This window comes from Elephas maximus, chromosome 7, assembly GCF_024166365.1.
Source record: "Elephas maximus indicus isolate mEleMax1 chromosome 7, mEleMax1 primary haplotype, whole genome shotgun sequence".
Lineage (NCBI taxonomy): Eukaryota > Metazoa > Chordata > Mammalia > Proboscidea > Elephantidae > Elephas > Elephas maximus.
The window spans coordinates 33,184,079-33,200,908 of record NC_064825.1 but is presented as its reverse complement, the minus strand read 5'-3'; positions in this window follow the sequence as shown (position 1 = coordinate 33,200,908).

Genomic DNA, 16,830 nt, shown 5'->3' with positions numbered 1-16,830 from the left:
CTGTGTTTTCCTTGATTTTGGCTGTTTTTGTTGGTTTTGTCTGTTTTCCATGACTTTGCCTATTTTTTCCTTAGTTTTGTCTGTGTTTTCCTCAATCTCTTTCATAATCTCTTGAAGAGCCCTAAATATTAGTGTTTTGAATTCCAAATCCTGTATTTCTGCTGCCTTTTCTTCTTCTGGAAGGTTATCTATGGTGTAATGGCTTGCTTTTTGTGCAGCCTTTCTAGCCATGATCTTGTAACTCCCACCCAGGTAATTGGGTGGGACTGAGTGATAGGGTAATTGTGGCCCACTAAGGAGACTGGTCAGTTTTTCCATCCTGCTGGGATTAAAATGAGCCACCCCAGAGGCAGGAAAGAGAAGAGCCCATCACCACCAAGGAAGGGGAGACGGGCAGGAAAGATGGGCAGGAGATGGTGCAGTGAGCTTCCTGGCCCACAATGTGAGAGTGCTGAATGCCTGTGGGCAGAGACTGAGGGCCAGGGAGAAGTCTACACCTGACCCACAAATTTGGGACTTGCCAGCCTCCACAACTGGATAAGTCATTTCCATTATTTGGTTCGTGAGTTCTGTAAGATGTTGCAGCAAATTAGGGAGCTCAAAGATGGGTGAGAAACCCTGGTGGCGTAGTATTTAAGGGTTCAGCTGCTAACCAAAAGGTCAAGAGTTCAAATCCACCAGGCACTCCTTGGAAACCTTATGGGGCAGTTCTACTCTGTCTTATAGGATTACTATGAGTTGGAATCAACTCCATGGCAATGGGTTTGGTTTTGGTTTAAAGATAGGAGGGGAGAGTGCTGAGGTGAGGGAGTAGCTGATGTTACAGATGATGGAGTGGCACAAAAGCTTGGAAAAGTTGGACATTTGGGACATATTTAACCTCTGCCTCATAGGAATCAGCTTTGTGCTGATCCTTATAAAAGAGATTATTCGTTTATCATCTGATTATTTTGGTCCCTTGCTGGAGCCATCTTCTTGCCTTTTTTTTTTTTTTTTTTTACATGTTTTTATATTACCTGCCATCTCCAAGACATTCAGGTGTTTTCTTTATTTATTGATTGTATGTTAGTTTGTTTTGTCCTGCTTTTTTGTTTTGTTTTGGTGTCAGAGTAGACAGACCAGGCATGCTTTGCTGCTTGCTTGTTTATGGGCATGGTTGCTCTTACCACCTTATCCAGGTGGGCAGGACAGCAGCAGGAAGGTGAGCCCACTTTGCTGTGCAGTGGTTTGGCAAGGTTGCTGAGAGCGGAATGGGCAGATGCTGTCTGCCTCCTGATATTGGAATGGTACAGACTTGCTTCCCATTTTTCAGCAGCTGCTTGAGTAATGGGAGAGGAGGGACGGTGCTGGCCTGGTATGGCAGCAGCTCGGTGCACCAGGGGCACTCTTGCACTGTTAACCCATTGTGGCTGGTGCTCAGGAGGGATGGCATATGGGGCTAGGTGGGAAGGAAAAAAAAAGGGTGAAAGAAAATAAAAATGTTGGCATGGCAATAGCCAGTGGGTGGGGGCAGGTGAATCAAGGGGGCAGGTGAATCAAGCAGCCAGCGAGAAACAGGAGAGGTGGCATATAGGACTAAGGTGGGAGGAAGAAAGAAAAGGAGGGAAAAAAGAGAGAAAATAAAAGAAAAAAAAATTAAAAATAAATGGCAGTGGATTGGGTGCTTGTGGGTGGGTGCTGGGCAGAACCAGGGTAGTGACGGGACAGTGCACTAGTGGCACTCTATCTGCAGTGGCATTGTAGGGGTGGGAGGGTGAAAAAAAAGGAAGAAGAATCGAGAAAAAAAAATGGCAATGTGGTGGGGGCTTACAAGTGAGGGCAGTGTAGACCCAGGAGCTAGTGAGAAGGGAAGGGAGGTGATTTATGGGGCTAGATGGGAGGAAGAAAGACTAGAAAGACAAAAAGGAAAAATAATGGCCATGAGGCATGAGACAGTGGAGGCAGGGGACAGGGCAGACCCAGAGCGGCAGTGGGCTGGTGGCTCTCTATCCACAGTGGTGTGGCTGAGTCTGGTGGGAAAGGTGGACAGGTGGTGTATGAGGCAAAGTGGAAGGGAGAAAGAAAAGAAAGAAAGAGCTGCAAATATCCATTAGTAATTAAAACGTGGATTGTATGAAACATGAATCAAGGAAAATTAGAAGTTGTCAATCATATGGTTTACTATGCTGGGTATGACACGTTGAAGAGGAACAGCATTGCATTCATTGTCAAAAAGAACATTTCAAGATCTATACTGATGTACAGCAGTATCAGCAATAGAATAGTATCCATATGCCTACAAGGAAAACCAGTTAAAATGACTATTATTCAAAGTTATGTACCAACTACTAATGCCAAAGATGAAGAGATTGAAGATTTTTGCCAACTTCTGCAGTCTGAAATTGATCAAACATGCAATCAAGATGCCTTGATAATTACTGGTGATTGGAATGTGAAAGTTGGAAGCAAAGAAAACATGACACTGGTGATAGAAACAACACTGGAGATTGTATGATAGAATTTTGCAAGACCAATGACATATTCATTGGAAATACCTTTTTTGAACAACACAAACAGTGGCTATACACATGGACCTGGCCAGAAGAAATACACAGGAATCAAATAGACTACATGTGTGGTAAGAGATGATCGAGAAGCTCAGTATCATCGGTCAGAACAAGGTCAGGGGACAACTGTGAAACACCATCAATTGTTCACACACAAGTTCAAATTGAAGCTGAAGAAAATCAAGGGTCCACCAGAGCTAAAGTACAACCTGGAGTGTATCCCAACTGAATTTAAACACCATCTCAAGAATACATTTGATGCATTGAACACTAATGAGTAAAGACCAGACCAGTTCTGGGATAACATCAAGGACGTCATACATGAAGAAAAAAAACACCAAAATGAATGTCGGAAGAGACCCTGAAACTTGCTCTTGAACATAGAGTAGCTAAAGTGAATGGAAGAAAATGATAAAAGAGCTGAACAGAAGATTTCAAAAGCTGACTCAAGAAGACAAAGTAAAGTATTATAATGAAATGTGCAGCGACCCAGAATTAGAAAACCAAAAAGGAAGAATAAATGTGGCATTTCTCAAGCTGAAACAACTGAAAAAAAAATCAAACCTCGAGTTGCAACATTGAAGTATTCTATAGGCAAAAAAAATGAATGATTTAGGAAGCATCAAAAGAAGATTAATGGAATACACAGACTCTGTACCAAAAAGTTTTGGTCGATATTCAGCCATTTCAGGAAATGTAGTATATGTTGGAGCCTTGGTGTGCAGTGGTTAAGAGCTTGGCTGCTAACCGAAAGACTGCAGTTCAAATTCACCAGCTGCTCCTTGGAAACCCTATGGGGCAGTTCTTCTCTGTCCTATATGGTCACTATGAGTTGGAGTCAACTCGACAGCACATAACAAGTATATGATCAAGAACTGATGGCACTGAAGGAAGAAATTCGAGCTGTGCTGAAGACTTTGGTGAAAAACAAGGCTCCAGGAATTGATGGAATACCAACTGAGATGTTTCAGCAAATGGACGCAATGCTGGAAACGCTCACTTGTCTATGCAAAGATTTGGAAGACAGCTTTCGGGCCAACCAACTGGAAGAGATCTATATTTCTGTTTTTTCCAAAAAGGCGATCCAACAGAATGCACAAATAATTGAATGACATCATTAATATTACCTGCAAGTAAAATTTTGATGCAGATAATTCAGAAACAGTTGTAGCAGTACATTGACAGGGAACTGCCAGAAATTCAAGTGCATTCAGAAGATGTGGAACTAGGAATATCATTGTTGATGTCAGTGGATCTTGGCTGGAAGCAGAGAACACTGAAAAGGTGTTTATCGGTGTTTTATTGACTATGCAAAGGCCTTTGACTGTGTGTATCATAACAAATTATGGATAACATTGTGAAAGATGGGAATTACAGAACCCTTAAGTATGCTTATGCAGAACCTGTACATAAACCAAAAAGTTGTTGCTGGAACAGAAAAAGGGAATATTGTGTGGTTTAAAATTAGGAAAGGTGTACATCAGGGTTGTGTCCTTTCACTATACTTATTCAATCTGTATACTGAGCAAACAATCTGAGAAGCTGGACTATATGGAGAAAAACATGGCTTCAGGATATGAGGAAGACTCATTAACAACCTGTGATATACAGATGATAAGACCTTGCTTGTGGAAAGTAAAAAGGACTCGAAGCACTTATTGATAAAGATCAAAGACTATAGCCTTCAGTATGGATTGCACCTCCACATAAAGAAAACAAAAATCCTCACAACTGGACCAATAAGCAATATCATGATAAATGGAAGAAATATTGAAGTTGTCAAGGATTTCATTTTACTTGGATCCAAATCAATGCCAATGGAAGCAGCAATCAAGAAATCAAATGATGTATTGCATTGGGCAAATCTTCAAAAACCTCTTTAAAGTGTTAAAAAGCAAAGATGTTACTTTGAGCACTAAGGTGCGCCTGATCCAAGCCAAGTATTTTCAGTCACCTCCAAAACCAAATAACCAAACCTGTTGCCATCGAGTTGATTCAGACTCATAGTGACCCTACAGGACAGAGTAGAACTGCCCCGTAGGGTTTCCAAGCAGCAGGCTGGTGGATTCAAACCGCCAACCTCTTGGTTAACAACTGAGCTCTTAACTAGTGCACCACTAGGGCCCCTCGGTCACCTCATATGCATGCCAATCTGGATAAGGAAGAAACCAAAAAAAAACCAAACCCATTGCCATCGAGTCAATTCTGACTCATAATGACCCTAAGATGGAAGCAGAATTGATGCCTTTGGATTACGGTATCAGAAGAACAAACAAATCTGTCTTGGAAGAAATAAAAAGCCAGGATATTCCTTAGAAGCGAGGATAGCGAGACTTCATCTCATTTAACTTTGGACATGTTATCAACAGGACCAGTCCCAGGAGGAGGACTCAATAAAGTAGAGAGTCAGCCCTGATAGGGAGCACAACGGAGAACCCCTGAGGGAGCAGATCAGTGGGATGCAGACCCCAAATTCTCATAAAAAGACCAGACTTAATGGTCAGACTGAGACTAGAGGAATCCCAGCGGTCATGGTCCCCAAACCTTCTGTTGGCCCAGGACAGGAACCATTCCCGAAGACAATTCATCAGACATGGAGGGGACTGGACAATGGGTAGAAGAGAGATGCTGATGAAGAGTGAGCTACTTGTATCAGGTGGACACTTGAGACTGTGTTGGCATCTCCTCTCTGGAGGGGAGATGGGAGGGTAGAGAGGGTTAGAAACTGGCAAAATTGTCATGAAAGGAGAGACTGAAAGGGCTGACTCATTAGGGGGAAAGTAAGTGGGAGTATGGAGTAAGGTGTATATAAGCTTATATGTGACAGACTGACTTGATTTGTAAACGTTCACTTAAAGCTCAATAAAAATTATTAAAAAAAAAGTAGAGAGTCAGCAAAAATGAGAAAATGAGAAAAACTCTCAATGATAGAGTTGTTGCAACAGTGGGGTGAAACATATCAATGGTTGTGAGGCATAGGAAAGGGCAGCATTTCATTCTGTTGTACATAGGGTAACTATGAGTGGGAACCAACTTAAAGGCACCTAACAACAGCAGCAAGTATTACCTTTACAGTAATAAATTTGTTAAGGCTATAAGTCATGTAATATTTATCATTTTAATGGAAATGTCATGAAAGAAGCTCTGTTTTTCAAAAAGCAGCATGGCCATTTCAGTACAGAAATGATAAAATGAAATTTTGAGGATTCAAGAACCAAGATAGTACAAGACTGAAGCAGGTAGGCTTAGATGGTGTTGTAACTGTATAGGCAAATAAAGTAATAATATATTCTATGGCAGATAGTGATAAGTGTCATAGAGAAAAATGAAGCAGGAATGCTGGGGACCATTGAGGTTGGAGTGTCTGTGTCATAACTGATAGGGAAGACTTTCAAAAAACTGTCCGTAACACAGTCATTCCCTTGTGATAATTTACAGAGCTATAAAATCATAACTTCTGCACCTTTCTGCGTGGGTTATACTTCAAAAATATATTTAAAAGTTCAAACATCATCAACAAAGTTTCCACTTATTTTTGAAATTTATTTAAAATGTAAAATTCATGACTTTGATGATATTTTTATGGTTTATGCTGATTGTGTGGATTAGAAAGAGCATTATCTGAAACAGTATTTTTGTCTCAGCGACCTAGAGCTGCTGCAACAAAAGATAGCACAAGCTCATGGCTTTAAAGAAGAGGAATCTATTTTCTCACAGTTCTGGAAGCTAAAAGTCCAAATCAGTGTCTTGTCATGATCAACACACAAGCTGTGTTTATTTCTTCTTGGGCCACTCTTCTAGTTTCTGGCGTCTGCTGGAAATCCTTGGCATTCCTTTGTTTGTAGCCAGGTCCTTACATGGTGTCTGTCTTCCTCCTGTGTCTGTGTTGTCTATTCTGCTCTTTTTTATAAGACACCACTCAGAAGTGATTAGGTTTAGGACCCACCCTACTCTGGTATGACCTCATTAATATACAAAAGTAAACTCCATTTCCAAATAGGATCATATTTACAGGTACAGGGTATAGGACTTACACATTTCTTTTGGAGGACACTATTTAAGCCATAACAATATCTAGTTTTATTTTATGCAGCTGAGAAATTTGGATTATTGAGAACTGTCAAAACTGTATTAAAATTTTAGTGTAATACTAAAGAGAGAGACTGAAATTTCAGTCAAGATTTTGAACATTTCCAGGTATTTTAATTGGACCTGTCCTCAAATAAAAGAATCTCTGTATGATACAATAATTAGGTAAACCATTTTAGTTATCTTTTCTCAATAAACTTTACATTTATGTCAGCCATCACATAAATATCAAAGAGAATTAAATAATATGCCTGAGTATCTAGAAATTGAATATTGGAGAAAATATATGCAAGCCAAGTTGGAGCTCATTGTGCTAAAGCTGCAGAAGTGGTTTGGGAAATACATTAGGCCCTTGAATACTCACTTTAATGATAATTATAAAATGGAAGTCATTAAAAATTTGAAAAATAAATTTTTAACTAGATTTGGCTCTTCAAAATGATATTGTAATAGAGATGCCAGTGTTTTCTTCCCTTTATAAGAGATATGAGTAATAAATCTGATAGGATAATTCAGTAAACAGTCAAAGTGATAGACCATTTGAAAGAAAAGGAAGTAACTATTCCAAAAGGCTTAGATTACCTAATAAACTATATGCAAATGTGTTTGCTGTTTTATGACAAACACGAAAGAGTTAATGAAGTATTGCATTTCTTTTAATTTGTTGAGACCTGAATCAATAAACACACATTTAGGTAACCTTTGGAGCAAAACAGGAATAAAAACTGAAATTAGCTAGTTTTTATAAACATGACAAACGTGAAAACTTCAAACCCAACCTGTAGATGACATCTAAATCAATTATCAGGAGAAAATGCATAACCTAAAATGTCTTCATTATTAAAGAATAAATAGATTAAGGAATTTAATATTTATGTCACTAATTTATAAGAAAAATTAATGACAGTCTGCAAAATATAAATAGGGTGAAAGAATCAATAAACCTTGAAATTAATGAAATACAAAATAAATTAGAAAAACAAATTCCAGTGTTGCCATTTGAAAATACAGGCAGACCCCAGGGTTACAAATGAGATCCGTTCCTAAGCGTGTCTTTCAGAATTTGTAGGTAAGTCGGAACAGGTGCATGTGATTCTTTTAGTGCAGGAAAAGCCTCGAAGCCCTTTCAGTGTTACCAAAGCTGCACAGGAAGCAAGTGAAGATGATTGGTAGGAAGAATGTGTTGGGAGCTGGGGTTGGTTCAATTTGTTTCAGAGCGAGGGCAAATTTACATAACTTTAAAGGGCAAGTGGAAACCCTGGTGGTGTAGTGGTTAAGTGCTAACCAAAGAGTCGGCAGTTCGAGTCCGCCAGGCGCTTCTTGGAAACTCTACGGGGCAGTTCTGCTCTGTCCTACAGGGTTGCCATGAGTCGGAATCGACTCGATGGCACTGGGTTTGGTTTGGTTTTTTTGAAAGGGCAAGTAGAAGCTGTAAGGAAGTCAGAGGCTGGTAACCTGGGGATAAAATAGATCACCTTCCCTAAGGAAAACAAAAAACAAAAACAGTTGAAATTAGGAATGAGAAACAATATATATCCAGAGATAAGAAAATGAGAAAAACTTGCATAAGAATATTATGTGCAACTGTCTGACAAAAAAAAAAAAAAATCTTAAGAACCTAGAGGAAATAGATAATTTTCTAACAAAATATGTTTAAAAAAAAATGACAAGAATATGTAACTCGAATTGACTGATTTGTAAGAAGATAACTAAGACTTACGGTTCACAAAGACACTAGGACCAGATGGTTTTGTAGATGAGGCCCATCTTACTTGAATTAAAATATACACACTTCCAATAATAAATAATTTCAGATGATTGAAAAAGAAGGAAAATACCCTACTCCATTTAATAAAGCCCATTGTATCCGTTAGGCATCCTTTTAACTTATTTTATCCCAGAACGACAAGAGGTATTTTTAGTATCATTTACCAGAGAAGGTAACTGAGGTTCAGGGAAGTGTGATGATTTGACCAAAGTCCTGAAACTAGGTGAATGGAGAGCACAGATGCATCTCCCCTTTCCCATATCCCACCTAAGCACAGATGCGTCTCCCCTTTCCCTTATCCCACCTAAGCACAGACGCATCTCCCCTTTCCCATATCCCACCTAAGCACACTTTCCATTGTTATGCCCTCCATATGCCAGGACTGAACAACTGACCTATAAAAGCATTTCCTAACAGTCCTGGAGCCTTCAAAATCTGTTCCGGAAATTAACTTATAATTGATTTATCAAGTTCAATTAATCATCAGAGTGCATTTTTGTTTATTATTTTTCTGAAGATTAAATGAAGTAGAATCCTCCGATGTGTTTGTGTCTTAATTGCTTTGAGGCTCATTAAGTAGCACATTTGTCGTTGTTTTATGCAGCCCAGTTGGAAAAGCATCATTTGGAAATCACACTACAGGCCAGTTGTGTGTTAGAAATTCAGCATCATTGATGTTTTCTTGGAAGTAATAACACACCATTTTAATTTGCATGTCAAATGGATTTTTATTATAGGACCAATTTGAAATTATATTACTGCCTTGCATATATTAGATATTGCCAATGTGTATTTATTAAATGCACTATATTGGGTACTATATTTCTTATGAGTCAAGAATTTTCATCATATATATCCTAAGCCAAAAATCATTCCTGATGATGTATGAAGCTCATGACTCTGTAACCTGCAGTGTTACTTGGGATCCTGAGTTTCATGTTTTGTTTCAGACATCCAATTGCATATTCTACCTGCAAACCCTTTCTGTACCTCAAAATCCACCTAGTGTGACTCACACATTCATGGTCTGTCTCTGCAATCCTGCTCTATCCCTGCCTTCCCCATTTCTTTCTCTGATATCTTGGCAGTATCCTGAGCTGGACGTGTCGGTCATCTTTACTTCCTTTACATCACAGCATCAAATCTTTCTCCTTAAATGTCTCACTGGCTCAAATCCCTGAAATGTCTCTTGTGTTTATCCATCTTTATAATATATATACATAACATACCAACTATATACTGTTTACTAAATGCTAATATTCATACACTAAGTCCTTATAACACTCCCATGAAGTTAGATAATAGTATTATTTTACTTTTTCAGATGAAGAAACTGAGGGAGAGAGTTTAAGTAACTCTTCAGGATCTGTCTTAGTTATCTAGTGATGCTGTAGCAGAAATAACACAAGTGGGTAGTTTAAAGAACAGAAATTTATTTTCTCACAGTTCTAGAGGCTAAAAGTCCACATCAGGATCTCGGCTGCCTGGATTCCTTTCTTGTCAGTAGCCCCAGGTATTCCTTGGTTCCTTGGTGATCCTCACATGGCGTCTGTCTTCCCCTGTGCTTGCACGCCTTTATGGATAAGCTGCTCTTTTTATAACTCAGTGATTAGGCAGAAACTTCTTATAAATTGGCAAAAACTTCTGACTCTGATTTCAGGCTATTTAATCAGTGAAATAAAAAAATTTTTTTTTTTTTTTTTTTTTTTTTTTATTAAGCCTGGAAACCCTGGTGGCATAGTGGTTAAGTGCTATGGCTGCTAACCAAAGGGTCGGCAGTTCAAATCCACCAGACGCTCCTTGGAAACTCTATGGGGCAGTTCTACTCTGTCCTATAGGGTCGCTATGAGTCAGAATGGGCTCAACGGTACTGGGTTTGTTTTTTTGTTTTTTTTTTAATTAATAAGCCTCATCCATACGATGGACTGCTAAGCAGCCATTAAACATGATAGAAACTTTAAATTAATATATACATGGGAAGATGTCCATGGACACCTACAAAAAGGAAGATTAAAAAATGTTATGAGTCCCAGACAGAGTGGGAGAAAAATGTAGAACAAAATTCAAATTCATAGGGAAAGACCAGACTGACTGCTCTGTCGGAGACTGAAGGAACTCACAAGATTATGGCTCCCAGATACCCTGCTAACTAAGAACTGAGGCCACTCCCAAAGCCCACCTTTTAGCCAAAGATCAGACAGGATTATAAAACAAACAATAACACACACGAGGAACACGCTTCTTCATTCAGTGAAGTATACAAGACCAAACGGGCAACACCCATCTAAAAGCAAAGACGAGAAGGCAGGAAAACTGGACAAATGGACAGAGAGAACCCAGGGTGGAAAGGGGGAGTGTGCTAACACATTGCGGGAATTGCAACTCATGTCACAGAACAATTTGTGTATAATCTTTTGAGTGAGAAACTAATTCGTGCTGTAAACTTTCACCCAAAACAAATAAAAAAATGTTATGAGTTTGATTCCATCTATTTCAGGTTGTCTCTGTTTTTATGTGTGTGAGAGAGGAGGAGAGGAAAGATGAAGCAGGGAGAAGGGATATTTCTGCAGAAGAATGTTCAGCAAAGTGCCAACAATGTTTATGTTGTTTCAGTGGCGATATATTTTCTACATAATTTTTGATATTTAAAATATTTACAAGAAGGTATTAGTCTTTATGATCATTAAACACTTAAAGAGATTGAATTCATATTTGGAAAAGAAAGGAAATGACTTCTCCTAAACACTTGCTTGGAAGAGTCAACCCAGATTTTACTAGAGAATTCCTCTCATTTTATTTCCTTTTTAAAATTTTCACTTTGATGGCAATTTCAGGAAGAATTTTCTAAACATGTAGTATGGACACACCAAGTTATTTATCTGCTCCTTGAAAAACCTTAGTTAAATTAATGAAGTCGCCGTTGTTGTTCTACGCACTGTTAAATATAGGATACTTTTTGCCAATAAAACTTTTTTCCTGAGGTATTCTATGACCATATTAGCCAGGAGGGTTGAAAATCTCCTATGTGTTTCTTTTGACAAGTTGCGGCGTGACGTTTATATAAGTAATTAAGAAACGTGGCCTAAAGGCATGTCAATGGGATGAAGGGTGACATTACAAATGAAGTCCATTTAAAGGTCACACTATACTTAGGAGGTCTTCCTGGGCCCTGGCGCATTGTAACTTTTAACAGCATTCCTGATTACCACACTAATTGTATTGCACTAAATTTCTGACTGCTCCTCAACACAGGCAAGTGAAGATTCTATTCAAACAAAATGTTTTAACATTTTGAGAGCAACAGATTTTTTTCATAAGCATGTTGTTTGATTGTCCTGGTTCCCCTCAGACAGTACACATACTTCTGCCAAGCTTCAGCATGTGTCCCACCCACTTTACACTGCCCATGCCAGTCTGCTTACCACAACTTCAAGTAATTGTAATTTGGGCAGCGTCTGCTACCTCACATTGCTAAGGCAGTGCTACACGGTATAAAGCGCATACATGGCCTGTGAACTCAGACAGATCTGGGCTTGTGCCTTGGTCCTACTTATTGCCAGGTGAGCTCAGATAAGACGCTTAAGCTCTTTGAACCTCAGTTGCCTCATGTGAAAATGGGAGCAATTCTAAATACTGGTTTTTGTGAGGATTTGGTGAGTTTGTGTTTGCAAATGTGTTTGTAAAGTGCTGAGCAGTGGCTGGCATATTGTAAGTTCTTTAAAATTTGTTAAAAAACAAACAAACAAAAAACCATTGCCTTCAAGTCCATTCTGACTCCTAGTGACCCTATAGGATAGGGTAGAACTGCCCCATAGGGTTTTCAAGGTTGTAATCTTTGTAGAAGCAGGCATCTTTCTCCTGTGGAACAGCTGTCGGGTTTGAACTGCTGGCCTTTCGGTTAGCAGCCAAGAGCTTAAGCACTGCGCCATCACAGCCCCTTCCTTAAAGTGTGTAGCTCTTGAGAGTCTAATCAACAACCACTCCACCTTCTTTCTGACTGATGCCAACAGTGCTTCTCCTCTACAAAAATTAATGTGATATAAACACTGATAGGTAGCTTCTGCTCTTTACTATGGTAAAATTAATAACTTAGATTTTTAAAGCCTCTTCTTTTACAAAGTATCTCTGTATATAAAATGTTACCATAACAATCCCATGAGGTATATAAGGGTCACTGAGTCAGAATCGACTCCACGGCAATGGGTTTGTTTTTTATCCCCTTTAATAGATGAAAACATTGAGGCTCGAACTGTTAAAACTTGAGGTTCCTTAATATATCAGTAAGGGGTCTCCAGAAAATCAGAAACAATAGGATACATACACACTCAGACAGAGATTAACTGACTGATTTAAAGGAATTGGTTCACACAGTGGGGCCGGGGGGCTGCAAGTCTGAAATCGATAGGGTCAGGTTGAAAGACTGGAAGCCCAGGCAGGATTTCAATACCACAGTCTTCGGGCAGAATTCCTTCTTCTCCTAGAAACCTCAGTTTTTGCTCTTAGGCCTTTAGCTGATTGGACGAGGCTCACCTACATTATGGAGGGTTATCTTCTTTACTTAAAGGCAACTAATCATAAATGTTAAACACATCTACAAAATACTTCAATAGCAGTATCAGGAATAAACAACTGGGCACCATAGCCTACCAAGTTGACAACTAAAATTTACCATCATACTTTGGTAGAAAGAGGGGATGCTAAGAACTGCACTCAGGCATTTGGAAATGAAGAGGGATTGAAGACAAATTCTCTTTATTGTATCTCGATGCTGCCTTCATGCTTTTGACTACTAGTTTACAGTGCTGGTCACAAGTCTTGCTTGAGGTTGGCCATGCAAGCACAACTACATATGAAGACTAAAAAAGGTAAACTCAAGTATCAAATATAATTCAATTTTCACAAATATCATGTAATCTGGACATCACCTCTCTGAGTATCATCTGTACTTTAAAAATGAGGTTATTTGACTTCCCCATGGTTGCATGACCACTAAGTGTTGGTTGGATGCAAAAATGTTTGGAAAATACTTGATTAAGTATTTAACTATTTAGCTCTGTATTTTTTGGCTTTTTCTATCATAGTACATTGTTCTTGTGGGATTCTTCCAGATTTTTAAAGTAAAGCATCTTTATAATTTTTTTTTTAATTGTGCTTTAGATGAAAGTTTTCAAAGTGAGTTAGTTTCTCATTAAACAATATACATATTGTTTTGTGACATTGGTTGCCAACTCTGTGACATGTCAACACACTCCCCTTATTGACCTTGGATTCCTTATTTCCATTCATCCAGCTTTCCTATTCCCCCTTGTCTGCTCATCCTTGCCCATGGGCTGGTGTGCCCATTTAATTTCATATACATGGTTGAGCTACATGTATTATTGTTCGTTATGTAGGCCTATCTAATCTTTGTCTGAAGGGTGAACCTCAGGAATGACTTCAGTACTGAATTTAAAGGGTGTCCAGGGACCATACTCTCAGGGTTTCTCCAGTCCCTGTCAGACAAGTAGGTCTGGTCTTTTTGTGAGTTTGAATTTTGTTCTACATTTTATTCTCCAGCTCTGTCTGGGACCTTCTATTGTGATTCCTATCAGAGCAATCTAATTATGCTGGACTCACTCTAGTGGTGGCTCTGGTAGTTGTGGTCCATTAATCCTTTGGACTAATCTTTCCCTTGTGTCTTTGATTTTCTTCGTTCTCCCTTGATGCAGATAAGGTGGAACCAGTAGACATATTTTGGGTGGCAGCTCACAAGCTTTGAAGAGCCCAGATGCTACTCACCAAAGGAGAATGCAGACTATTTTCTTTATAAACTGTGTTATGCCAACTGAGCTAGATGTCCCCTGAGATCATGGTCCCCAGCCCTTGGCCCAGAAACTCAGTCCCTCAGGGAGCCTGGATGTGTCTATAAAGCTTCTATGACTTTGCCATTGTTAGTATTGTGTACTGTCTTACTCTTCACCAAAGTTACCACTTACCTGTTGTCTAGTGTTTTTGGCTCTCCACCCTTCCCCCTCCACCATAACCATAGAAGATTGTTTCTGTGTGTAAACCTTTTCATGAGTTTTTATAATACTGGTCTCATACAATATTTGTTCTTTTGTGATTGACTTATTTCACTCAGCATGGTGCCCTCCAGATTCATCCATGTTGTGAGATATTACACAGATTCATCATTGTCTTTTAGTGTTGCTTAGTATTCCATTGTGCGTGTGTACCATAGTTTGTCCATTTGTCTATTGATGGATACTTTGGTTTTTTTCTATTGTTTTGTTATTGTGAACAACGCTGCAATAAACATGGGTGTGCATATATCTATTTGTGTGATGGCTCTTATTTCTCTAGGATATATTCCTAGGAGTGGGATTGCTGGATAGTATGATATTTCTTTTTTTTAAGCTTTTTAAGGAAGCACCATATCATTTTAAAAAATGGTTGTACCATTTGGCATTCCTACCAGCAGTTCATAAGAGTTCCAATCTACCTGTAGCCTCTCCAATATTTGTTACTTTCTGTTTTTTTGATTAGTGCCAGTAGTGTTGGTGTGAGATGATATCTCATTGTGGTTTTGATTTGTTTTTCTCTAATGGCTAGTGATCATGAGCATTTCCTTATGTGTCTGTGAGCCACCTGAATGTCTTCTTTGGTAAAGTGTCTGTTCATTGCCCATTTTATTTTTTTAAAATTGTACTTTATGGTCTTTAAGGTTTACATAGTGTCTTGGTTATCCAGTGTTGCTATAACAGAAATACCACAGGTGGATGGCTTTAACAAAGAGAAGTTTATTCTCTTATAGTCCAGTAGGTTAGAAGTCCGAATTCAGGGCACTGGCTCCAGGGGAAGGCTTTCTTTCTCCGTTGGCTCTAGAGGAAGGTCCTTGTCATCAGTCTTCCCTTGGTCTGGGAGCATCTCAGTGCAGGAACCTCAGGACCAAAGGACGCCCTCTGCTCCCAGCACTGCTTTCTTGATGGTATGAGGTCTCCGTGTCCCTCTGCTCACTTCTCTCTTTTATATCTCAAAAAAGATTGGCCCAAGACACTATCTAGTCTTGTAGATCTCATCAATATAACTGCCCCTAATCCATCTTATTAATGTCATAGCGATAGTATTTACAACACATAGGAAAATCTCATCAAATGACAAAATGGTGGCCAATCACACAATACTGGGAATCATAGCCCAACCAAGCTGACAAATATTTTGGGAGGACACAATTCAACCATGACACAGAGCAAACTAGTTTCTCATTAAGCAATTAGTACATGTATGGTGACATTGGTTGCCAGCCCCACAACATGTGAACACTCTCCTCTTTTGTGGTGCTGATGTTTTCTTTGTTCTTCTTACTCTCTTGTGCTGATTTTCTTTTGATTTTGAAATTTCTTCTCTTTTTCTTTTATTTTTATAGATTTTGTGTTTACTGAGACTTTGTTTTTCTTCTTTATTTTGATGAGTAGGTTTGTTAACTTTCTTTGTGGTTTCCTTGAAATTTACCCCTATTTTCCTACATTTGAACCAGTCTTTTATTACTTGGTATTGTCTTGACTTCCTTTCCATTTGAAAGGTCTGTAACTACACTGTTTATTCCCCTTTTTATTGTTATGAGTTGTTGTCAATTACAGATTGACATCTCAGTTTCCATGTTTAAATCTTTTAGCTTTATTTTGTTATGGAGAGTTCTTTATCTAAGTTGGTATCTGGCTGATGCTGTCCTGTGTCCTAGATTCAGGTTGTCTGATGTTGTTGGTTCTCTAACCAAAGGTCTTGCTTTAATAATTCTTTTATGTTTGGTTTGGTTTTCACACATTTCCTTAATTTCTGTTTGTCTGAAAATGTCCTAATTTCATAATCATATTTGAGTGTGAGTTTTGCAAGATATATTATTCTTGGTTGGCAATTTTTTTCTTTCAGGGTTTTATATATGTCATCCCATTACCTTCCTGACTGCATAGTTTCTGTCAAGTAACCAGAGCTTAATCTTGTTTCCCCTTCTTTTGTGACTTTTCATTTTTCTCAAGCTGTTCTTAGGATTCCTTCTTTGTCTTTGGTTTTGACAAGTATATTTATGGTATGTCTTAGTGACTTTCTTTTGGGGTCTATCCTATATGGGGTTCATTGAGCTTCTTGGATGGTCTGCTTTTCATCTTCCATGATATTAAGGAAGTTTTCTGTCAGCAAATCCTCAATGATCCTCTCCCTGTCTTCCGTTTTGTCCCCATGCTCTGGAACTCCAATCACACACAAATTTTTGCTCTTGATTGTGTCCCACATAATTCTTAAGTTTTCTTCATTTTCCTTAATTTTTCACTCAATTTTTCCTCAAAAAAAGTGGTATCCAAGGATTTTCTTCAGTTTTGCTGATCCTGTCCTCCATTGTTTCAAATTTGCTCCTAAAACCTATTGCACTGTCCATTTCTGAAACCTGTTGTT